This window comes from Peromyscus eremicus, chromosome 4, assembly GCF_949786415.1.
Source record: "Peromyscus eremicus chromosome 4, PerEre_H2_v1, whole genome shotgun sequence".
Classification (NCBI taxonomy): Eukaryota; Metazoa; Chordata; class Mammalia; order Rodentia; family Cricetidae; genus Peromyscus; species Peromyscus eremicus.
In genome coordinates this window covers 71,711,467-71,725,755 of record NC_081419.1, presented here as the reverse complement: position 1 = coordinate 71,725,755, position 14,289 = coordinate 71,711,467, and positions in this window count along the sequence as shown.

The following is a 14,289-nucleotide window of genomic DNA, read 5'->3' as shown; positions in this document are numbered from 1 at the left end:
TTGCTATTGCAATTATGGGGTTTTAACTCACTAGGTAGCTGATTTTGTGGCATGTATATATTTGGTGTATTGGGCAAAATGAGCTTCTAGGCCCCCTGTCTGGATTGCTTTAGAGCAACGATCATAAATCCTCACTAAAGAAAAACAGGTTCTTAAGTGTGACACTGCTGGGGATGTTAGTGACAGGAGAAGTGAGGAATAGGCACAGATGGATTAGCAGTGCTTCCACAAGGGTGGAGTGTGACACTGAAACTCTGTAAGTCTGTGTAATCAGACAATAAAACATAACAGAATATGTCACATGTTTGGTATGGATTACTATTATAGATCAGCACTTTCCTAAAATTTACTAATTTTTGATACTATCCTTATGCATTTCTCTTATAAGTAACCTTTATTTTGCAAATGACATATGCGAATGAATTGTTGAAAATAATTTTTTCATACAGTATATCTGATTACAGGTTCACTTCCCTCATCAACTCCCAGATCCTCTCCATCACCCCACACATCCAATTCCACCCTTTCTTTCCCTTTAGAAAATAAGTGCCTATGGGGAGACACTTTGAGAGTCTTGGTGCAGGGAGGAGGGGCTTGGACCTGCCTCAACTGAATGTACCAGGCTCTTCTGACTCCCCATGGGAGACCTTGCCTTGGAGGAGGTGGGAATGGGGGGTGGCTTGGAGGGAAAGGCTGTGGAGGGGGGAGGAGGGAGGACAGGGGAATCTGTGGTTGGTATGTAAAATGAATAAAAGAACTCTTAATTAAAAAATTAATTAAAAAGAAAAGAAAGAGGCCAATAAAAAAATGAACAGACCAGAGTAAAATGAAGCAAACAGACAGAGAAATAAAGAGAGAGGAGAGAGAAAGAACATGAGAAACATGTATGTCTATGAAGACACATACATGCACACACACAAAACCCATAAAAACACAAAGAAGTAAGGTAAATAATAACCATACAAAAAACCCACAAAAAAGAGAAGTAAGGTAAATAATAACCATATAGAGCATTATGAGACAAAACACCTCAAAAAAAGAGATTTTTAAAAATGTTTTCAGTTTTTCAGATTTTTAAAAAATTTTTATGTTTTTTGAGAAAAGATCTCACTACATAGCCCAAGATGGACTTGCATTTGCAGTCCTCCTATATCAGACTCCCAAATGCTGAAACTGTGAGCTACCATAGCAGCTCAAATTCTTTTATATTTTTTATATAACCCCTTACATTGTCTCTTCCTTTTGTGTGTCTCCTGTTTGACAAGGCCTCTAGTGCTAGTATGAAAGAGAGGAACAAAAACTGTATGAGAAGTGCTGTGACTTATGAGGTAATGTCTGATTTTTTATGATATGATGACTCTATTTAAACTGTAATTTAGTTGCTTTTAAAACAGGAAGTCATATCCATTTCCTACATATATTTTGTCAATATGAACTGGAAGAACATATGATAACTATCTTAAATATACCAGTTTATCACTTATTTATCTTACATTTCTTTATATATTTAGCTATCTATCCATCTACCTACATGCACATTCACTTTGCTTTAGTTTGTAAGGGAAGTCAGACACAGCAGTAAAACTTTAATGTTTTGGTTCATATCTTCAGATTGAATCTAAAGTATTTTTAAGTAATATGCATTTGGTATGATTTCTAAATATTCTTTCCATATCATTTATAGGAAAAATAATTATATAACATGATTTTAATGTGGCAACAAATACATTTTACCTACAGCTGAGTTGAGTATATGATGTTTGGAACCTATATCACAAAAGGTCATAACTAACAATCATTTTCTATATTTCTACAGTTTTTAAATTACTTTTCAAAGACTCTGGTTCCACAAACCTTTAATACCTAAAAAGAAAATAATTTTATTTTTCATTAATATTATCATGAAGTATAGATATTTAAAGAGTATAAAATCAATTAATGTATTAACAATCTCTCCTAATAAACCAAGTATCTTCTTAATGTATTTTTGTCTCTGTGTGTTTGAGTCCCTTACATAGTCCTGTTTTTTCAGTTGAAAAGGATTAACATACTTTATTTTGATTAACAAAGAATCTTGGCTTGAGAAGTGGCTCAAGATTATGAGGAATTTTAGGTAGTATATGATGATCATCTGCAACAATGGGATATAATGTAAATAAAGGGATGGAGTCAGTGGCTACACCAATTTGTAATTTTAAGTTTACCCATTTTCTCCATTGTAACTTTATATGAAAGGATATCAACAAGATTTAATATAGGTCCTTAACATTTGTCGATTCCTCCATTAAATCTGCATTTAAAAAGTTGAAAATCACCTTAAATCTGAAAAGATGTGAATGGTCATAGGAATTCAGATTGAAGGTAAATTTCTTAACATTGGCTCTCTCTAATACATCCATTAACCTAAATGAAATTGATCACATAGCAATCAATTTATGAGGATATGATTTGTTGCAATGATGGAAATTCCTACAGTAGGAATTAACATTCCTACAGTCTCAGAAAGAAACCATAAAATAAAGAATGCTTCTGAGCAAAATATTAAAAGGTATTATCAAGAACAATCATTGACCATCCAGTTTGTACATAAACAGGGCACAACAGCTGCTGATCTTTCAAAGGTATCAACAGCCCTACCTTTAAAATGGTTAACTGACAAACCTGTCTTGGTGGAACAGTGGTCTTGGACATCAGAAAAATTATAGGCATTAGAACAGTTGGTACAGGAGCAGCTAAAGGCTCAACATACAGAAGAATCGGCCAGTCCTTGGATTCTCCTATATTTGTCATTAAAAAGAAATCTGGAAAATGATGTTTAATAGTTATAAAAACAATAAATAAGGTGATTCAGTCCATGGGCTTCTTACAGCATGGAATTCCTTTGCCTTTTCTATTACCTAAAGAATGTTCTATTATAGTTATTGATTTAAAACATTGCTTTTATACTATACCTTTACAAGAACAAGATAGAAAGCCGGGCGGTGGTGGCGCACGCCTTTAATCCCAGCACTTGGGAGGCAGAGCCAGGCGGATCTCTGTGAGTTTGAGGCCAGCCTGGGCTACCAAGTGAGTTCCAGGAAAGGCACAAAGCTACACGGAGAAACCCTGTCTCGAAAAACCAAAAAAAAAAAAAAAAAAAAAAAGAACAAGATAGAGAAAAATTTGCCTTCACAGTGCCTACTTATACTTCCCAGTCCATTAAAAAGTACCAGTGGTAAATTCTTCCACAAGGGATGTTAAACAGCCCAACTTTACATCAATAGTTTGTACAACAGCCACTGAAAATAAGTCATAAACAATTTTCTCAAACTATAATTTACCATTACATATATATATATATATATATATATATATATATATATATATGATATCTTACTAGCTGTTTCAGATAGAAATACCCTAGAAAAAATTTGAAAAAGTAAAGAATGCCTTGTTGGGGATTACAAATTATTTCTGAAAAAAACACAAAGAGGAGATTCTATTAATTATCTAGGATATAAGATAGGTTTATAAAAAATTCAAACACAGAAAGTGCAAATCAGGAGATATCAACTACAAACTCTTAATGATTTTTAAAAATTGCTAGGAGATATGAACTGGCTATAGCCCACAATCAAATTAACAACTCAAGAACTGAGTAATTTATTTCAAAACTTACAAGGTGATGAGGACATAAATAGTCCAAGAAAATTATCAGCTGAGGCTCAGAGAGAATTGGCTCTGGTAGAAATGAAACTACAGAATGCGCATGTGGATCACTTGGATCTAGAGCTTGACTGCATTCTTGTCATACTACCTTACATGCATTCTCCTACAGGAATTCTTATGCAGAGAGAAGATAATACTTCAGAATAGATATTTGTCACAAAAACAGAATAAAAAAATAAAGACTTATGTAAAAAGGTTTCTAAGTTGATTGTGAAAGAAAAATTGAGACTTTGTAAATTAGCAGGGATAGATCCAGCAGAAATTGTGGTATCATTTACTAATGCTGAAATTTCCTCAGTTTAGGGAAAAGAACATTGGCAAAGAGCTTATAGTAATTTCTTGGGAGAAAATAGCAACAAATATCTACAAAGCAAGAGAATTCAGTTTATGAATGGAACTAATTGGATTCTTTCTCACATTGTACAAGGAACACTAATGTCTGGAGTCACTACATTCCTTACTGATGCAAATAAATCAGGAAAGTCAGGTTATAGATCAGGAAACTTTAGTAAAGTGGCTCAAAGCACTTATGATTCTGTTGAAAAGTCAGAATTATAAGCTATTCTCACAGTATTAATAGATTTTCCACAACCTCTTAATATAGTTACTGACTCTCAAAATGGAGAACTGAACTTATTCCTTATGATTCAGATTTAACTTTGATATTTATTCAATGGCAAGAAAAAAATCAGAAATGGAAATCATTCCTTGTATGTAACACAAATTAGATCCCATACAGGTCTACCAGGCCTCTAGCACAAAGTAATGATGAACTTAATCAGTTAATGGTAGGAAATGTGCTGGAAGTCTCAGAATTTTATAGGAAACAACATGTTAACAGAAAGAATTTGAAGAAAGATTTTTCTATCACTTGGCAACGAGCCAAGGAAATCTTAAGGAAATGTCCTAATTGTTCTTTGTATAACCAAATTCTACTACTTATAGTAACTAATCCAAAGAGTACTCAAAGATATGAAATTTGGCAAATGGATGTGTTTCATTTTGCAGAGTTTAAAAATTAAAGTATGTGCACCATACCATGGATACATATTCAGGATTTCAATTAGTAACTGCTTTGAGTTCTGAAAAGTTTGGTTCTTTAATCACCCATTTGTTTAGAAGTTATGGCCATTATGGGAATATCTGTACAAATGAAGACTGACAATGTGCCAGCATCTGCCTTTAGTAAAGTGAAATAATTTTTGTGGGTTTTTTTTCCCCCGCATACTACAATATAAAGCACATTACAGGTATATCACACAATCCTCCAGGACAAGCCGTTACAGAAAGTTCTAATTATACTTTAAAAGACATGCTTGGGCCGGGCGTGGTGGCGCACGCCTTTAATCCCAGCACTCGGGAGGCAGAGCCAGGCGGATCTCTGTGAGTTCGAGGCCAGCCTGGGCTACCAAGTGAGTTCCAGGAAAGGCGCAAAGCTACACAGAGAAACCCTGTCTCAAAAAAAAAAAACCAAAAAAAAAAAAAAAAAAAAGATATGCTTAAGCGGGACAGTGGTGATACCTTTAATCCCAGCACTCAGGAGGCAGAGGCAGGTGGATCTCTGTGAGTTTGAGGCTAGCCTAGTCTACAGATTGAGTTCAAGGACAGAGTTCAGCTACACAGAGAAACTCTGTCTCAAAACACGCCGGCCAACCCCCCAAAAGATGTGCTTAATAAACAGTAAGGGGTAATAAAGACCCCTGGAGATTATACAATACTTTATTAACTTTAAAATTTTTAAATGTAAATGGGAACAGAGCAAAAGCTGCAGAGAGACACTGGATAAAAAAGAATACTGCCAAGTTAACTCAGCCTGAATACTTTAAGGATGTGCTAACCTAAAAATGGAAACCAGGATATGTGTTACATTGGTGAAGAGATTTTGCTTTTTTTTCCACAGGAGAAGAAAAACTATGGATACCATCAAGATCAAGAAAGCCTAAATTTGAGCAGAAGAGACCTCTTGATTAGGAGAGGTGATAGTTCATCAAACAGCCTGGCAATTTAACCTGTCAAAAGGGGAAACTGCCCTAATTTAAGATCGGGCTGGGTTTTGTCTTTGTCTTTCCAGGAGTGTAAAAGCATCCAACTAAGAAATCTGAACACCCCTGGATAAATGGAGACATCTGAAGAAGAAGGATGAATCATCCAGAGAAAATGCCCCAAGAAAAAGAGTATACTGGCCTAATGGAATAGCAAACATCCAATAAGATAAAATCTCATAAATCTTTCTAATTTTTTTCTCTCTACTGTTCTCTACAGACATATAAGGCAAATGGTATTTTTGTAATCCCAGTTCAATTAAAAATTGAAGCTGGCTTTGGAGTTGGAGCATGACTCTCTCCTCTAAATCCAAGCATGCTTATTTAAAGAAAATCCAAAATCTTTGTCTCATGTCAGAGGAGCCATCTGATATGGGACAGAAGAAAAACCAAAATTAGGGAATATTATATTGCCACTAATCTCATAATTCTTTGGTTTTATTTTGACTTTTTAAAACTTTTCTTAAAGTGCAAATATTATCTCAAAATTTATAAAGTTATTATATATACTAACCTTCTATCATGATACTAATGGTCATAAAGAGTACTAACTGATTCTATAAATAGGCTTAATCCAGCTTTCTATATGTGATTTTGGGCTTGAGTTTGAAACAGTTAACTAGGAACTAAGAGTTGGTGTACTCCAGATGTATTTAATAGTTTATGGTTCTTTAATCTCTCCAATATCTGCTCTATATGATTTATTATTTAAAATGTTTGAGTTCATGGCAGTGAACTGTGACCATTCTTACCAGTGACATTTGAAATCTCCAGAAAGACATTGGGGCCCCACAACAATGAATCCACCTGGAGTGTGGTAATGGCACTAAACTGACAAACACCACTCAAATATCAGCTTTGGACAACAAACTGCTCAGGACAACTTCAAAGCATTTAGCTAAGGTGGTCCAGCCTCATAGACTACTCCAATCAAGACTTGAGATAAGTCTTGCACTGTCCCATAACACCAAGACTGGACAACAGCTAGCTCTCCCAGAACTTTATCTTTATCTCAGTTTTTTCAGGGTCCCCTAAAGATGTCATCACCCAAAGACAACAGAAAGTAATTTTAAGAACATGACTCCCACATTCCCAAGAGGTGGGGTAAGTAGTTTTTGATTGTTTGAAGAATGTTTGTCATTGTTTAAGGGGGTTGGTCACAAGTTGTTATTGGTAATGGCCAGAGGGAAAACTCAAAAAGTGAAACTAGATTCGGGGATCATTCTGAAAAGAAAAAGTGGGTATAGAAATGATAGGATAAAAGGGGATACTATTGTATCTACCTGCAAAAAATAAAAAATAAAAAACTAATAGTCTCAAATACTTTACATGAGTATGTATCTTTGTATAAGGATACAAATTTAAGGTTATTTTTGTTATACTGTATACTTTATTAGAATACATAATATATTGTTACAATATATTTCTACTCTTGCTTAAGATATTTTTGTATATTGACACAAATTTAAGGCTATTTTTATTATACAATATTATATGTTTCTATATCTTGTTTAAGATATTGTTCCCATGGAGCTCATTTAAAAATGTAATGCAAAGTTGTAGTCCTTAATACCTATTTAATATATTAAGAAATACAGTTTAGCAGTTAGTCCTCTGTAACAATCAAATTTAGAGTCATGTTAATGTTTTCAAGGTCAATCAAAGACATATTTTTAATAAATAGATGGTCTTCAGAGACCTACAGAATATGGCATTTAAATGTTTTAATAACATAAGGCTTTTCTTGACACTAAGACATGTCTGCTCTTGGCAGCACCTATTTACTTCAAAAGAGGATGACAGGCATCAAAGAACCTCCATATGGAGTTTTCTTCCAATTGTGGCAAAGTTAGCCCCCAGGCAAAGAAACTGCCCTTGCCTCAACAACAGTATGCTGTCAAAATCGTACAAGCAAGACAAAAAAGGAGACAACTGCTGAATTTTGTCATGGCAAGGTAAAACAGTAACTCAAAATTCCTGATTCACAAAAAGATTTTCAGGTATTCTAGGCCTGTAGACTGAAGATAGAGGCTCCAATATTGCAGAGCAACCTTGCCTTGGGCTGACTCTCCAGGCAGCCACGTGTCTCTGTCATTTTTTAGTTTTGGAAGTTATTTACTCGATACTTCCTGCTTACTTGGGTAATATTATATTCTTCTTGGGTCTCTGATGGGGTTGAAAATTAGATAGTTATAGTTTTCCCTAGTTGTTACAGAAAGTGAATTAGGTAAAAAATTTGGATTCACCAAAATAACATAGATAACAGTATTTTCTCTGAATTTGCCAAATACTAGTAGATTGAACATTGTGAATGTATTTCTTACTTGGTAATAGTAATTATTGTATATAGCTTTACATTCTAGAGTTAAAACCTTTCCTTTTTATTTAGTCAAAAAAGGAGAAATATGTGGGAGAATGGTTTGAATAGTGAATCCATTGTACCAATAAGGTCACCTTAAATCAAAGGACAGAGTCAGTGATTGGCTGACTGGGATTAGCTGTAGAATTCTAAAAGGACTTAGAAGGTTTGCTAGAAGTACAGAAACAGAGGAGAGGGTTTCTAGAGCTGGTGGATCAGGAAAAATGTGGAGAGAGGGTCAGCCAATTGACTCTCCATTTTCATTGGATTTATCAGACCTTTATCTCAATTCCTGACTCCAGAGTTTTTATTATATTGGAGCAATTTAAGTAATCATTTCACAAGACTGTGCAGTGTAGTCTGCTAAATCTGAACCTAAACTCAACCTATCTCACAGATATTGAATGCCATAAAAACATAGTGGTTTAATACATTACCTCATTACCTCAGAACAAATGTTTGGAAGAAGGTTTTCTAATCAAACAGACCTAAGCAAACTGGTGTAGCAATCCTAATATATAACAAAACAGACTTCAAAACAAAATTAATCAAAAGAGATAGAGAAGAACATTTCATACTCATTAAAGGAAAAATCCACCAGGATAACATCTCAATTCTGAACATCTATGCCCCAAATGCAAGGGCACTCACATTTGCAAAAAAAAAAAAAAACTACTACTAAAGCTTAAATCATACACCAAAACTAACATATTAATATTGGGATTTCAACACCCCACTCTTGCCAATGGACAGATCATCTAGACAAAAATTAAGCAGGGAAATAATGGAACTAACAAATGTTATGTCTGAAATGAACCTAAGACATGTCTACAGAACATTTTACTCAAATACAATTAATACACATTTTTTCTCAGCAACTTGTGGAAACTTCTCAAAACTGACCATATACTCAGTCACAAAACAAGTCTCAGGAGACAAAAAAAAATTGGAAATTGAACAACTTTTTACTGAATTACCAATGGATCTGGGAACAAACAAAATAAATTAAAGACTTCCTAGAATTCAGTGAAAATGAATGTACAACATATCCAAACTATGGGACACAATGAAATCTGTGATAAGAGGAAAGTTCATAGCACTAAGTGCCTGCATGAAGAAATTAGAGAATTCTTCTGCCAGAGACTTAACAGCACATCAGAAAGTTATAGAACAAAAAGAATCATACACATCCAAGATTAGTATAAGATGGGAAATAGTCAAACTCAGGGATGAAATCAATAAAAAGGAAACAAAGAGATCAATACACAGAAACGATAAAACAAAGACTTGTTTCTTTGAGAAAATCAACATGAAAATCAACCAACTCTTATCCAAACTAACTAAAAAGCAGAAAGCAAATACCCACATTAGCAAAATCAAAATGAAAAGGGGAATATAAGAACAGATACCAAGGAAATACAAAGAATTATTAGGTCATACTTCAAAAACATCTACTCCACAAAATTGAAAAACTGAAAAGAAATGGACAATTTTCTTGATAGAAACCACTTATTAAAGTTAAATCAAGATTAGATAAGGATTTTAACCCCAAGGAAATAGAAGTAGTAATTAAAGTCTCCTAAAAAATAAAAAAGCCAGGGCCAGATAATTTTAGTACAGAATTCTACAGACTTTCAAAGAAGAGCTAATACCAATATTGTTGTGGGATATTTGCATACCATGTGAAAATATATTGCTGTGATTTGTTTAGTAAAGAGCTGAATGACCAATAGCTAGACAGGAGGTATAAGTAGGACTTCTATGGATAGAGAGGACTCTGGGATGAAGGACAGAGTCAACAGACAGAGAAGAAACAGGAGATGAAAGATGAAAGAGAATTAGTGGCACATGGTAGAATGTAGATTAATAAAAATGGGTTAATTTAAGTTCTAACAGCTAATAGGACAAGCCTAAGTAAGAGTGAGGTTTCATAATTAATAGTAGTCTCCATTTCATTATTTGTGAGCTGGCAGCCCAAAGGAATGTCCGATTATACAATACTCCTTAAATTATTCCACAAAATAGAAACAGAAGGAACATTGCTACATTCATTTTATGAGGCCATGGTAACCCTGATACACAAACCACACAAAGATCCAGCAAAGAGAATTACAGTCTGATTTATCTTATGAACATTGATGCAAAAATACTCAATACAGTGCTCTCAAACTAAATCTAAGAACACATCAAAAAGATCATCTACCATGTGATTAAGCAGGCTTGATCCAAGAGATGCAGGGATGGTTCAACTTACAAAAATCAGTCAATGTAATCCACCGTATAAACAAACTGAAAGAAGAAAACACATGATCATCTCATTAGATGCTGAAAAAGCTATTGATGAAATCCAATATTCCTTCATGATAAAATTATTAGCAAGGTCAGGGATACAAGGGACATGCCTAAACATAATAAAGGCAATTTACAGAAAGTCTATAGCCAACATAAAATTAAATGGAGAGAAACTCAAAGGAATTCTACAAAAATGTGGAACTAGACAAGGCTGTCCACTCTCATATGATAATATACATATGAAACCCCAAAATTCTACCAGGGAACTCCTACATCTGAAGGAAAACCTTCAGCAAAGTGGCTAAATACATGATTAATGAAAAAAAAAAACTCAGTAGACCTCATATATATAAAAGATAAAAGGGCTGATAAAGAAACCAGGGGAAAATACCCTTCAAAATAGCCACAAATAATATAAAATATCTTGGTGTAACACTAACCAAGCAAGTAAAAGACATGTGTGATAAGAACTTCAAGTCTCTGAAAATAGAAATTTGAGAAAATATCAGAAGATGGAAATATCTTCTATGATCATAGATTAGAAGGATTATCATAGTAAAAATAGCCATTTTACCAAAAGCAATCTGCAGCTTCGGTGCAATTCCCATCAAAATTACATCACAATTCTTTACAAACCTTGAAAGAATGATACTCAACTTCATATGGAAAAAGAAATAAACAAACAAAAAACCCATGATAGCTAAAACGATCCTATACAATAAAAGAACTTCTGGAGGTATCATACTCCCTGATTTCAAGTTCTACTCTAGAGTACTAGTAATTAAAACTGCATAATTTTTGGCATAAAAGCCAACAGGTTGCTCAAAGGAATCAAATTGAAGACCCAGAAGTAAATCCACACACCTATGGACACTTGATTTTTGACAAAGAAGACCAAATTATACAATGGAAAAAGAAAATATCTTCAACAAATTGTGCTGGTTTAAATGGATGTCGACATGTAGAAGAATGCATATAGATCCATATCTATCACTCCCCACAAAACTTGAGTCCAAGTAGATCAAAGCCCTTAAAATAAAACCAGAATCTGATAGAAGAGAAATCGGAAAATAGCCTTGAATGCATTGCCACAGGAAACGATTCCTGAGCAGGACATCAATCATACAATCACTAAGACTGATGAATGAGACCTCATGAAATTGAAATTTTTCTGTAATGCAAAAGATACTGTCAATAGGATTAAAAGGCAGCTAATAGAATGGGAAGAGATTTTCACCAACTCCATATCTGACAGTAGGCTAATATCCAAAATATATGAAGAACTCAATAAAATAGACATTAAAAATCTAAGTAATCCAATTAAAAATGCTACACAGATCTAAACATAGAATTTGTAACAAAGAAATCTCAAATGGCCAAGAAACACTTAAATAAATGTTAAACATCCTTAGCTATCAAAGAAATGCAAATTCAAATGACATTGAGATTCCATCTTACACCTGTCAGAATGGCTAAGATCAAAAACTCAAGTGACAGCTTATGCTGGAGAGGATGTAGAGCAAGGCGATTATTTCTGCACTGCTGGTGGGAATTCAAACTTGTACAGCCACTTTGGAAATAAACATGGTGCTTCCTCAGAAAATTGGGAATCTATTTACCTCAAGACCCAGCTCTACCATTCCTGGGCATATACCTAAAGGACATTCAACCACAACACAAGGACACTTGCACAGCTACGTTCATAGCAGCTTTATTCATAATAGCCAGAAACTGGAAACAATCTAGATGTTCCTCCATGGAGGAATGGATGAAAAAAAATGTGGTACATTTATACAATGGAGTATTACTCAATTGTTAAAAAAATGACATCAGGAAATATGCTAGCAAATGTATAGAACTACAAATGATCATCCTGAGGTAACTCAGACACAGAAAGATAAACATGCTATGTACTCACTCATAAGTGAATATTAGCCGTAAAGTAAAGTAAAACCATGCTACAACCCACAGACCGAGAGAAGCTAAGGAACAGGAGCTCTCAAGTTGCAGGTAGGTGCATGAATGTCACTGTGAAGAGGAAATAGAATGGACATTGCCAATGGATGGTGGAAGGGACCTGGAAGGGGGCATGAGAATGTAACAGGAAGGTACAGGTTGGGGGAAGGTTGAGGGAGTGAGTACTTCGAGAGAAAACTGGATTCTAGGGGCGTCTCTTAAACAAGCTAGAGACCTAGAGCAATGGAAACTCCCAGGAATCTAGGAAGGTAACCCTAGCTAAGACACCTTGCAAGAGAGGATACAGAGCCTGAACTGGCCATCTTCTGTAACCAGGCAAGACTTCAAGTTGTAGGGACTTAGACACTAATCTAGCCTCAAAGCCCTTGACCTACAATTTCTCCTGCCTACAAGATGTGCTGGGGTAAAGATGGTGCAGAAAGTGTGAAAGTCAACAACTAATGACTGGCATAGCTGGAGACCTATATGCTTAGAGGGAGCTCCCCTCTGAGGGCCAGAATATAGGATAGACCCAAACATGAATAGAAAAAAAAAAGCCAGTGAAACGATTCCTAATGATTTCCTGCTATACTAATATAATTAGTGCCTAGCCCAGTTGTCATCAGAGAAGCTTCACCCAGCAACTGACGGAAAGAGATACAGAGACCAACAGCCAAACACTAGGGAGAGCTCAGAGAACCCTGCAGAAGAGGGGGAACGATTGTATGAACCAGTAGGTTCAAGGGCACCCCCCAAAAAAACCCACAGAACCAACTAACCTGGGCTCATAGGGGCTCACAGAGACTGAGCCAACAACAAAGGAGCCTGCATGGGACTGACCTAGGCCCTCTGCAAATATGTTACAATTGTGTAACTTGGTCCTCATGTGGGACTCCTAACAGTGAGACCAAGGGATATCTCTGACTCTGTTGTCAGCTTCTGGAACCCATTCCTCACGTTAAATTGCCTCACACAGCCTTAATAAAAGAGGAGGTGCCTAGTCTCACTGCAACTTGATATCCTAAGGCTGCCTGATATTCATGGGATGCCATCTGTATCTGAAGAGAAACTGTGGAGGAGATGTAGATGAGGTGGGGAGACAGAAAGAAGGTGTGCAGGGGAAGTAACTGGGAAGGGGGAACTTTGGTTGGAATGTAAAAACAACAAAAAAATTATGGTTAGCCTTTAGGCATGTATCTTCTATTTTTCATTTTTAAAGCTAAAACAGAAAAAAAAAACAGATTTCTATGAAGATGAACTATCTTCTATGTTTTTAAAAGCCTTTTTTGGTGACTATATTCAACACTGATTTCTCACTTTGTTGAATGCCGGTGGTGCTAATTGTAAAGAATATGTTACCACAATAAATTTATCTCTTCATCATAGTTTCTTTCCTGGTCTCACGGGCATTCTGCCTTATTAACACATCTGTTAAATCCCTTGTAGTCAGGGATTGTGCCTTCCAGTTTCCTCCAGATCTCCCTTAACACATAGCTAGCATATTTTGGAAGCATTCTGTTACATTAAGCCTTAATTCCTTTGCATGTCACATATGCTTCACATAACTGGCACTATCTCAGTTGAATTATAATTAGGTCTTTAATAATATAATTTCTAGAATAGTAACAGTACTTTAGCAGTGTCCTGATACTTCAGAATAATGATTAATTTGTGTTTACTTCAAAATTCTAGTTAATAATGCTTTTTCCTTAAAAAAAAAAAACCTGGGAGTTATTAAGTTTATGGTCAAATGTGGTGATATATTGTGCCCAGGTGAGGTAGGTGCAGGGCCTTCTTTACTGACTGCTACAGGGGTTATGGGATGAGGCATGTCAGCTATCCTGTGTGTTGCAGCTGGTGAGGGGCAGGGCTAGTTTTCTCACTCTCATGAACTGGTGGCCAGCTCTCTTGCCTGTCACAGGTAGCAAGGGG